General features: G+C 32.3%; 1 protein-coding gene across 1 annotated transcript in view; it reads left to right on the top strand.

Moving 5' to 3' along the window:
- The window catches only part of SOX6 (SRY-box transcription factor 6), a 595,512-nt gene that overhangs the window by 47,943 nt on the left and 535,301 nt on the right, over positions 1-12,268 (top strand). The window lies entirely within an intron of this gene.

The raw sequence follows: 12,268 nt of genomic DNA, 5'->3' as shown, positions 1-12,268 counted from the left end.
GGAACCGTGATGTTGACAGCATGTGAACACTGAAGGAATGTGCAAGCTGTGTAATGTCTTAAAGAAACTTTTAAGTATCATCTTCTTTTTGTGTTGTTGGAAAGAATTTCAGATACTATTAAGGTACTAGTGAAAAGGTGTTTCATTGATTAAAGAAGATTTTTTTTCCAGCAAATATGCATTAAGACAGTCTTCTTATTACTTTTTTCTGCTCAGTCTCTGCTTTATACAGCAAGTTCATTAACATGTAGATATGCAGTGATTGAAGTCAGACTGCTTTTTACAGTGGAGTTGTCTTGATATAATGAGCTCCTCTTTAATGTTCAAAAATTGTTGTTACTTTCTAAAAGGGGTTGTTTGTGAATTTCATTAAATTTAATCTCCTCTTCAAACAATTTCAGCATTGTTCAGTTTACTACAATTAAAATGCTTTCTGATGCTAAAAAATCACTTTTTACAGATGTATCACAAATGTAAGCACTGTGAGAAGGCCTTTGTTTTTTACTTTGAAAGAAAAGCTGCTATTTAGCTGAGAATTCTCATTTTTTTAAATTGGTGCTCCATATGGAAAATCAGAAAAGGGTACACTTTACTGTATTGCTAAATAGTCTAGTTTGCTCAGAGGGTTGGATTTCACAACTAGTTCATTCAATCTCTGAACTAAAGCATTGGTCTAATCATAGTTGAAAAACAAGGTCCTTAACCTTGCCTTCTCAGTTTACTAGAGTGCAACCCCTTCATCTTTAGAATGCTAGAAGTCTTCAGAAAGAACAGATATCATGACATTAGGTTTCTGCTTTGGGCAAAAGTTTTCAAAGTGGTGTATAAAAAACCTGACTAAATTCTCAGTTGCAGAGCAGCAATTGTAGTTCATAGTGAATAGTTTCGTTCTTTGTAAATTATCCTTTCCATTTAGGCAAGCATAATTTCCCCCTAGTCTGTAGGACTTGAATGGTATGGGAGCAATCCATGGTATTTCTTGAAGACTGGGTACAGAAAGAGGTACAATGTCTTTTGGAGAGTATTTAGTAGGTGGAAGATTTAAAAATTCCCAGGTGGTAGCAAGGAAGTTTTCTAGGTGAACCCCAGGAAGGCTGGCTTGTGAAGGCAGGAGGTTGGAAAATTGTGAATAAATTATTTGGTATCTTAAAGTTTTGGCCAACCAGCAGAATTTTTAGGGTTATATGAATCTACTAGGACAAATGCTCAAGAAAATATTCTTCCTTCTTGCTTTAGTTTTAGAGGCCATTTACATAATGCTAAAACGTCTAGTCAAGTTAGGGATACACTCAGATTCTTTTTTTTAAAATTTTTAATTTTTTTTTAACATATAATGTATTATTAGCCCCAGGGGTATAGGTGTGTGAATCGCCAGGTTTACACACTTCATAGCACTCACCATATCACATACCCTCCCCAATGTCCATAACCCAACCACCCTCTCCATATTCCTGCTGCCCCCAGCAACCCTCAGTTTGTTCTGTGAGATTAAGAGTCTCTTATGGTTTGTCTCCCTCCCAATCCCATCTTGTTTCATTTTTTCCTTCCCTACCTCCCAAATCCCCCACTTTGCCTGTCAACTTCCTCATATCAGGGAGATCATATGATGATTGTCTTTCTCTGACTGACTTATTTTGCTCAGCGTAATACCCTCTAGTTCCATCCGCGTCGTCGCAAATGGCAAGATTTCATTTCTTTTGATGGCTGCATAGTATTCCATTGTATATATATACCACATTATACCACATCTTCTTTATCCATTCATCTGTTGATGGACATCTAGGTTCTTTCCATAGTTTGGCTATTGTGGACATTGCTGCTATAAACATTTGGTAGCACGTGCCCCTTTGGATCACTACAATTGTGTCTTTAGGGCAAATACCCTAGTAGTGCGATTGTTGGGTCATAGGGTAGCTCTATTTTCAACTTTCTGAGGACCTCCATGCTGTTTTCCAGAGTGGCTGCACCATTTTGCATTCCCACCAACAGTGTAGGAAGCTTTCCCTTTTTCCAGATCCTTGTCAGCATCTGTCGTTTCCTGACTTGTTAATTTTAGCCATTCTTACTGGCGTGAGGTGGTATCTCATTGTGGTTTTGATTTGTATTTCTCAGATTCTCGGTAGTTGGCATTGTTTAGAAAAAATATTTTAGGTGTTTGGCTAATTTTTGAAATTGTGTTTTGACTTCTTAAAGAGAGACAGAGCCAACATCTGAAAGTTAACCAGGGTCTTTAGTAGAAGTGGGTCTTTATAAGTCATTATGAGTTAGTTACATAGCAAAAGGGCTTAATTGGGTATATTTATCACCCAAAATGTAAGATGACACTATCATGTGAAAAAGTTGTGATTCTTGTGCTGTATAAGTCATGAAATACTTCTATAGCTTTGTAGGAGCTAATAATGATGATAATAATATTACTGATATTTTATTTATACTAATAATTCAATAAGATAATCTACATTATAACTTATAATTATAAAGGTAATATCAGGTAAGAAATAAGAATATTTGAGGTAAATACATAAGAGACATATATGAGCAAAGGGTAATTCTGAAATAGTGAATGAGAATCATGGAATTTTATGTTTAGATTAGCTCTCTTATGGAGATTGCCAGCTTTATGTTAGTTAAATCAGAAGAAGCTTCATGAAAAAAAAGGAAAGTTGGTAAGCTGGAACTAGCTAGGGAGGACATTCCAGGGGTAGTGTATAGTAAAAAAAAAAAAAAAATTTGGGTGAGGGAATGGATTAACTGGAGGTATTTAGTGTAGAGTAAATTTTCCAGACGGGAGTTTAGGGTAGAAGGTAGGTAGAAGAAAGGGGTGCTGAGGGACGAATTTGAGAAGAGTGAAGGCTTAAGAAATTTGACAAATGAATTGCAGATGCCATATGGAAAATTTCCTAACCTTACTTTTGCCCATCTTAACACTCCACGTAGACACATGTGGACAACACACATACACACACACACACACACACACTTTAATTATGCTCATGAGACTTTTGATACCTTTGATAACATTTTTTAGTATTCAAGGGAAGCTAGGATAGAGAGATAAAATTTTGTGAAAAACCATAGTTATATTTACCACTTGTGATCAGTGTATTTAGTATGACTAACTAGAAACAGTGTATTTTGAGAATATCATCAGAAGTTCTGGGATTCTTAAGCTTGGAGGATATTTAACTGACATTGAAAAAGGGAAATTATATGTGACAATCATGTTATGGCATAGAGAATAATGAAAAGTTAGAGAATAAAGTCAGAAATTCCTGGAATGAAGTTACTTAACTTGATCCAAGAAGCACTCACAGGTGAGCCTTATGAATTGTGTTGTATCGTTTGTCTACAGAATAAAGGTTTTAAGCATTCTGTATTTTATGAATTAATTTCTCATGCTTTTTATTATATGCTAAGACAATAAGGCGAAGTGCAAGAAAAATGCTGCTTAAATACTAGCTGCAACTTGAATAAAAGTAAATTTATGATCAGGATAAAATATTATTGCTGAAAACAAAGCCATATTACATAGCTTGATACCAGCTACTTCAACCTGAAATGTTAAAACATTTTAATCAACATAGAAAATGTTAGATATGCTTGTCCTAGATTGATAACTAATGCTTTTATGGTTACTTTTGTATGTAATTCTATAGTTGTATTTGAACTATACCTTTAAAGAGGATACCACAGTTACATTTTAGTTATATTTGAATATTTGGGTCAAAAGATTTAGTTGGAGTACTTTTATTTTAGTAGGAGGAAATATGAAAAATGTAGTGTTCTCTGAGAAAAAAAGGAATGAGGTCAGTATTGCAGGTAGTTTTTAGAACATCTAACTATTTAGTATATTTTCTGCATGGTTCTATTTATTTTGATTTAACTGATGGCTGGAGAGTGTTGTTGATCTGGGGACATGTAATTTCAGTGCTTTTGACTTTTCCTCATTTTTAGACTATGACTATAATGAATCTCTGATAATTATGACTGTAATATCCTCAGCCATTCTGGCTATTTGAACCTATTACTAAATTATCTGTTTCCAGTGATGATTACATATTCATTTAAGGACCTTTTGTTAGATGCTTGATTTAGAAAATACTATAGAATATAATTAAGAGCTATGGCATTCTTTTGAGTAAGTCTTCATTTTGAATCAAATGTAATAAAGTTTTAATTCTTTTTTCTTTTACATAAAAGGTATATATAGCAAAAACCTAGAAGTTGTATGTCAGTTTTTCCAATCAAGATATCAAGATCAGGGTCTTGGGAAGGAAACATGTATATTAAAAAGAACATCTGGATAGATTACCAAAACACTTTATTGAATTATTGGTAAATATGAATTTGTTCATAATATTACTTAACTAGCAAGATACATGGGAGAAGGCACTTCAGCTTATTAATATGTTCATCATATCTCCACTTGTTAAAGTGATTTAACTTTCTGGTGGATGAAATTCTTCTGGTAGAATTTTTTATATGTTTAAGTCTTTATATATACTAATAATGATAATATATTTTATTTAGGAAAAACATCTAAATGTTTAAATTACCCATCATACCTGAGTAAAAATAATTAAAAAAAAAAAGAAATAATTATAGTTATCTTGGTAGATGATCAGCTAATTAGTGGTAATTTAGACTCAATAAATGCACACACTGAAAGATTTAATGAGTTTTCATAGCATTGTCAACTTTTTAATGTATAAATTAAAAAAATTATTTTCCTTTTCAGATTGTTAAATTTTTAAAATGTTATTGATACCACAGATTCCATTTGTTTGTTTGTTTATGTATTTATTTTTGGTTGTGAATTTTGCAAATTGTCTTACTGGCCAGTGTGTGATTGAGATTGAGATGGGTTCCATTTTTAGATATTTCCATGTGAAACATTCAAAGAAGTAATCCTGAACATCTTTTAAGAGTCAGTGACCTTATCTTTTGCAAAAATCAAATGACATTCACTACTGATACTATGGAGAGAGGAATAAAAATAGACACCTAATTATAATTACTTCCCCCCCAATCATTATATCACTACATGCAGAACAACTGTATTTTAAGAGATCGCATAACTGCTGAATTTTGGCAGGTACAAAGGGTTTTTTTTTTTTTTTTTTAAATTTCTTCTCCCTCTTCCTTCCTGCTTTCATCACATGTAGGATTTGTTGGAACAGTTCAGACTGACCTCTTTCTTGATTTACCCTGAATTTTAATAGTTTATAGGAAACAGCAGGAGTGTAAAGAAAAGTTAATATGTTTATGATTGCTCCATATTTTCAAAATCCCTAATATTTATGGTACAGTTCAGTTGTTGGGAGACTATATCTTTTAAACTATTCTGACCTCTACAGAGTACTGTGCCTGGCACATAATAGATATTTAATAGTTGTTGAAAGAGCAAAGGAAGATAAGATGGGAGCAAAGGAGGAAGGAGAAAAAAGCCTAAGTCATTTGGATGAAGTGGTAAGTTCCATGTTACCTGTTGTAATTTATTTGGCTGATACATTGCTCTCCCAGACCAATGACTAACAGGGGTATGATCTTTACACAGAGCACGAACATCGTGTAACTTTAGGAAACCTGTCTTCAGAAGGGTTTTAGCACTTTTACTTGCTGTTAATTCACAATGATTCAATTCTTTTCCCTACTATTCATTTTTATTGGGTATACTGAGAAGTAATGAGACTAAGATTACTTATAACATTTCAAGGAACGCTTTGATGATGAATATCAATGTATTTATTGTCTTTTCTCTTAAAACTGTAGATCCCGATCACCAATTCTCCTTTCAAATGGGCTGATTATTATCTCCCAGTTGGGGCTACCACTTCCTATTCAGTCTTGTTGACTCTACTAAATACTTCAAATACTCTGTAAATTCTATGTGATATTTAAAAGTCAAGGTGGATGTCTGGGTGGCTCAGTTGGTTAAGCGTCTGCCCTGGTCTCAGGGTCCTGGGATTGAGCCAGGGTCAGGCTCCCTGCTCCTCAGGGAGTCTGCTTCTCCCTCTTCCTCTGCTGCTCCCCCTGCTTATGCTCTCTCTCTCTGTCAAATAAATAAATGAAATCTTTTTAAAGAAAAGAGTCAAAGATGCCCACTAGTTAATTCATTGACAGAAAGTGTTATTATTCATCTGTTAGAGAAGGTCATTGATGAAATGGGGTTAGAAGCTAGAACTAGTTAAGGACCTGAACAACAGAGTTCATCATTTTGTTGTTAGGTCAGCAATGAAACTAATCTATCCTGTCTTTGTGAATTTGTTGTCATTTTACTTACTGTTAATTTTATCCTGGCTCAGCTTGGAGTTAGGGCACCAGTGTACATTAGATGGTCGTAGGATGAGTACCTTTTAAAAGATATGGTCTTTATTTGAAGATGTGGCTGCTTGTTGCCACAAAATGTGGCTGCTTGATTGTTGCCATTCACAAACTTCTGTTTTAAAGTGTCTTCCTTTTACAGATAGTTTAGTTACTAAAAGGAAAGTTAATAGTTGAAGAAAGAAAATATTTTTGAAGATGATAAATTCCTAGGTTTAAAGCCCAGATTTTCAATCTCTTTTGTTGACATATTTAGTAATTGTTATTTTTATTATGAAATATAATAAAATGATCATAAAAACAATCCCCATATTTATACAGTGCTATTTTTTGAATAATTTTATATCAGGAATTTTTTTATTCCCTTCTAGACAGGTATTACAGATTGCCATATTAATTTTCCTGGTTCTCTAATTGTGTCACAGTTCTGTGATATTTAACAAATCAACTTATGAATGTCAGCCCAGAGCAGTCTGTAAATTTTTATGCCCCGAGGACCTCATTCTAACCATGCAGATCATAACTTATAACTTTTAGGAATTTTATATAACACTTTTTTTTTTTTTAAATCTTCTGGAATACTGAGAGACCTCAATCTCACTCTTTAGTAACTTCCAGGATTGGGCAATATAAAGTACATACTTCTTTATGAAGTGTCATTGATAGTAACATCTTGTTAGTAATTGTTTCGAAAAAATTTGTGTTAAGTCTGTAGGTTACTTTGGGTAGTATAGACATTTTAACAATATTTGTTCTTCCAATCCATGAGGATGAAATATCTTTCCATTTCTTTGTATTGTCTTCAATTTCTTTCATCAGTATATTTTAGTTTTTAGAGTACGGGTCTTTCATCTCTAGGTTAAGTTTATTCCTAGGTATTTTATTGTTTTTGGTGTAGTTGTAAATGGGCTTGTTCTTTAAATTTCTCTTTCTGTTACTTCCTTATTATTGTATAGAAATACAACAGATTTCTATACATTGATTTTGCATCCTGTGACTACTGAATTCATTTATCAGTTCTAATAGCTTTTGGTGGAGTTTTAAGGGTTTTCTATATATAGTATCATGTCATCTTCAAATAGGTTTACTTCTTCCTTACCAATTTTGATGTCTTTTATTTCTTTTTATTGTTTGATTGCTGTGCTTGGGACTTCTAGTATTATGTTGAATAAGAGTGGTGAGAGTGGACATCCTGTTCCTTGTTTCTAACAACACATTGAGTATGTTGTTAGCTGTGGATTTTTCATATAAGGCCTTTACTATGTTGAGATATGTTCCCTCTACTTAGTTTTGCTGAGGGTTTTTATCACGAATCCATATTGTACTTTGTCAAATGCTTCTTCTGCATTTATTGAAATGCTAATGGTACATTTAAATTTTTGTAGTGGACTTTATTTGTAAAATGTCAGCTTTAGAACATGTATTTTATTGCTTTTATTTTAACTCAAAGGATTTTTGAGATTAACAGATTTTAAAATGTAGCACATAACCTCTGTTTTGGTTTATAATTTGTTAAAAATACTAATTTATTTTTGGGGTCATATATATTAAAGCTTAAGGTATTGGAGAAATTTCAGGTGATTTTTCTCTGTATATAGTATTCAAATATAAATGAAATAAGCAAAATTGGGAAAATAGAAGGTATAGCTTATAAGAGTATAACAAAAATGTACACTATGGATTTATTTAAAATGGTCTAGAATATTTATAGAGAATCCCTTGAAATGTTAAGAAATGCATAAAACATATTCTATTTGATAAGCTTTGTTTTTGGATAAATTTCTCATGTTAAAATTATTTTTGTGCTACTCCTTTAAGTTTAACTCTGTATTTATAAATTTTATTGCATATATGCCAAATAGAAGAGTGTCACATGGTCTGAATCTATTTTAAAGTGGGTTACTTGTAGACATAGTTGGGTCTTGGTTACATCATTTATATTTAATGTAATTATCCACATGGTTTTGGTTTACCATTTTGTTATTTTTCCCTATTTGTTCCATCTATGAAGTATTTAAAAAAGTGATTCCATTTTATCTCCACTATTGTCTAATTAGCTGTGTTTTTTTTCCTGTTACTGGTTGCTCTAAGGTTTCTAATATATATTTTTATTTATCATGATCTGCTTTTAAATAATATTATTTTATGTCATGAATAGAGTAAGAACCATATTTGACAGCAGTATATTTCCATTTCTTCCCTCCTGTCCTTTGTGTTATTGTTGACATACGTTTTACTTTTATATATGTCAACCCCCCCAATATGCTGTTCTTGTTTTTGCTTTAAGCAATCAATTTTTTAAAAAGTCAGGTTGATTGAAATATAATTTACTTACAATAAAATTCAGCCTTTTAAGGCATACATTTCTATACATTTTTATAAATATATGCATCATGTAACTAGCATAACACTCAAGATATATTCATCATCCCCCAAAGTTCTTCTATGTCCCTTTTTAGTCAATCCCTCACTCCCCCTCCACCTCTAACAACCACAGATCAGATTTCTGTCTCTATAAGCTTTCCTTTTCCACGATTTCATATGAGTGGAATCACACAATACATAACGATTTGTATCTGGCTTCTTTCATTTAGCACAGTGCTCTTGAGATTCCTCCATGTGGCTGTAGGTAACAGTAATTTGTGCTTTTCTTTTGCTGAGTAATAGATGGTTGTATGGATATGCTACAGTTTGTTTTCCCATCACTGGTGGATAGTCTTTTGGTGATTATAAGTAAAGCTGCTTTAAATATTTGCACACAAGTCTTTGTGTGGACATACGTTTTCATTTTTTTTGGGTAAATACCTAGGAATGGGATTACTATGTTGGGTGATGAATGAATTTTTAACTTTATAAGAAACTATCAGAGTTTTCCAAAAAGGCTGCACCAATTTTGTATTCCTATAAACAATTTATGGGCTCCATAACCTCACCAGCACTTGGTATTCTGTTTTAAAAAAATGTTTTATTGATTCCAGTAGACTTGTAATGCTATTTCACTAAAATTTAATTTTGCATTTCCCTAATGATTGATGTTTTTGAGAATTTTTCATGTGCTTACTTGTCTATATATCTTTGGAGCAATATCTTTTAAAATGGTTGCCTATTTTTTGGTAACTAAATTGAAAGAGTTCTTTATATATTCTTGATACATTTTATATGTCTGATGTGTGTTGTACAGATATTGCTCCCAGACTGGGTTTATCTTTCATTTTCCTAATAGTGTCTTTCAAAAAGCAGAAGTTTTAAATTTTGATGAAATCCAGTATGGCAGGCTTTTTTCTTGCATAGTATATGTTTTTAAATGACCTCTACTTAATCCAAGGCCAGATTTTCTCCTAGATTTTCTTATAGAAATTTTACAATTTTTGAATTCTATATTAAGCTCATATTAGGCCTATTTCAGCTTTATTTTTAATATATGGCATGCTAGTATGAGGTAAGAGTTAAGGTTTTTTTTTTTTTTCTTTTTTTTTTTGCATGTGGGCATGTGGAGCTCTAATTGTTCACAAATGTCTTTTGAAGAAATTACAAAAGGAGAAATTTTTTCTGTTAGAGTTCTGTTAGTAATAGTTATCATTTCTGGCATTATTCATTCCTTTGGTAAATCTAGATTTCCGTCTACTATTATTTTACTTCTATATGAAGAGCTTTCTTTAATATTGCTTGTAGTATAGATCTGCTACTGGTGTATTCTCTCCCAACTTTTGTTTGTCTGGAAAAGTATTTTACTTCATGTTAGGAAGTTATTTTTCTTAGGTTTTATGTTGGTGGGTCTTTTTGCCCCCCCAGAATATTAAAGGTGCTGATTTATCATCTTTGAGCTTGCATAGCTTTGAATGAAGTTTGCTATCATTCTTACTTTCTAAAAAAATTATTTTTCATTCTTACTTTTTTCTTTATATGTATTGTGTCATTCTCCCACCCAGCTGTTTTTAAGATTTTTTTTTTTATCACTGTGCACTAATTTGATTATGATGTATTTTGTATCTTTCTGTGGTTTCTTTATGTTTCTTCTGTGTGGGCTTTGTTGAACTCCTTAGATCTATGGGTTTATAGTTTTCTTCAAAATTGGAAAGCTTGGGCTATATTCCTTTCTTTTGAGATTCCACTTATGTGTATAATAGACTACTTGATGCTCTATTCATTTGTTAAATTTTTCTTTTCCTGAGCACTTCAACTTCCAACATTCCATTTCAGAAATTTTATTTTCCTTCCTTAGAAGTTATGTGCCTTTTTCACATATTCCACTTCATGTTTTTCTGTATATTTTTGAACATGTAGAGCACATTTTTAATAGCTGTTTTAATATCCTTACCTGCCAGTTTTATTATCTCTGTCACTAGTGGGTTTCTTTCTATTGATTGATTTTTCTCCTGATCATGAGTCATATTTTCCTGTTTCTTTGCCAGCCTGGAATTTTTTTAAACCTTTAAAAAATTATTGTGTAATATTGTGTAATATTCATATAACATAAATTAATAATTTCATAAATTTAGTACTTTCATTATTTTGAGCAACCATCACTACTATCTAGTTCCAGAACATTTTTGTAATATTTTGTCAAAATGTCAGAACATTTTGCCAAAAGTTAAACTATAGCTTCTAGGCAGTCATTCTTCATTTCTCACCACTACCCTCAGACCCTGGCAACCACTAATCTTTCTGTCTCCTTGGATTTGTCTATTCTAAATATTTCAGATAAATGGCATCATACAATGTGATCTTTGTATCTAGCTTCTTTCACTCAGCCTATTTTCCAGATTCATCTACGTAATAGCATATATCTAGCGTGTATCAATACTCACCTATTTTTATGGTTGAATAATATTCCATTGTATGGCTATACCTTAATTTTTCTGTTTTTCAGTTGATTGACATTTTGGTTGTTGCTACCTTTTGATTATTATGACTAGTGCTCCTGTGAACATTCATGTTTAAAAATTTTTATTTGAACATCTGTTTTGATTTATTTTTTGGAATGTACCTAGGAGTGGAATTGTTGGGTCATATGGTAGATTAGAACTGTCAAACTGTTTTCCACAGTGGCTGCAACATTTTATATTCCTACCAACAATATATGAGAATTCCACTTTCTCTGCATCTTCATCAATGTTTGTTATTTTCTGTTGTTGTTGTTTTTAATTATAAATAATCCTGGTGAGTGTTAAATGATTTGTGAATTTCATTGTGATTTGATTTGCATTTTTCTGGTGAACAATGATGTTGAACATATTTTTGTGTACTTACTGGTCATTTGTATGTTTTCTTTAGGAAATTATGTTTTCAAGCCTTTGCTCCTTTTAAAATTGGTTTGTCTTGGGGAGACTGGGTGGCTCAGTTGTTTAAATGTCTGTCTTTGGCCTGGGTCATGATCCCAGGGTCCTGAAATCTAGCCCCATGGCTGGCTCCCAGGGAGCCTGCTTCTCCCTCTTCGTCTGCCCCTCTCCTGTGCTCATTCTCTCTTTCTCTTTTACTCTCTTAAAAAAAAAAAAAATTTAGTTTGTCTTTTCATTGTTGACTTGTGAAAGTTCTTTATATGGGTACTAGGCCCTTATCAGATATATGACTTGCAAATATTTTCTCTCTTCTGTGGGCTTTTACTTTTTTGATAGTGTCCTTTGATGTGCAAAAATTTTAATTCTGATGAAATCCAAAGTAGTTTTTCTTCTGTTACTTTCACTTTGATTCATATCTAAAAACAAAAACAAAAACAAAATCAAACCTGCCAAATTCAAAGCTATAAAGATCTACTCCTATGTTTTCTTCTAAGAGTTTTATAGTTTTAGTTCTCACATAAAGTTCTTTGGTCTATTTTAATTTTTTTTTTTTTTTTGGTATATGATGTGAGGCAAGTGCATTTTGCATGTGAATATCCAGTTTTCCTAGCATCATTTGTTAAAATATTCTTTCTTCATTGAACAGTCTTGGTACTCCTGTTGAA

This window comes from Lontra canadensis, unplaced genomic scaffold (genome assembly GCF_010015895.1).
Source record: "Lontra canadensis isolate GAN:19392208 unplaced genomic scaffold, GSC_riverotter_1.0 scaffold74, whole genome shotgun sequence".
Lineage (NCBI taxonomy): Eukaryota > Metazoa > Chordata > Mammalia > Carnivora > Mustelidae > Lontra > Lontra canadensis.
This window is presented reverse-complemented; position numbering and strand designations above follow the sequence as displayed.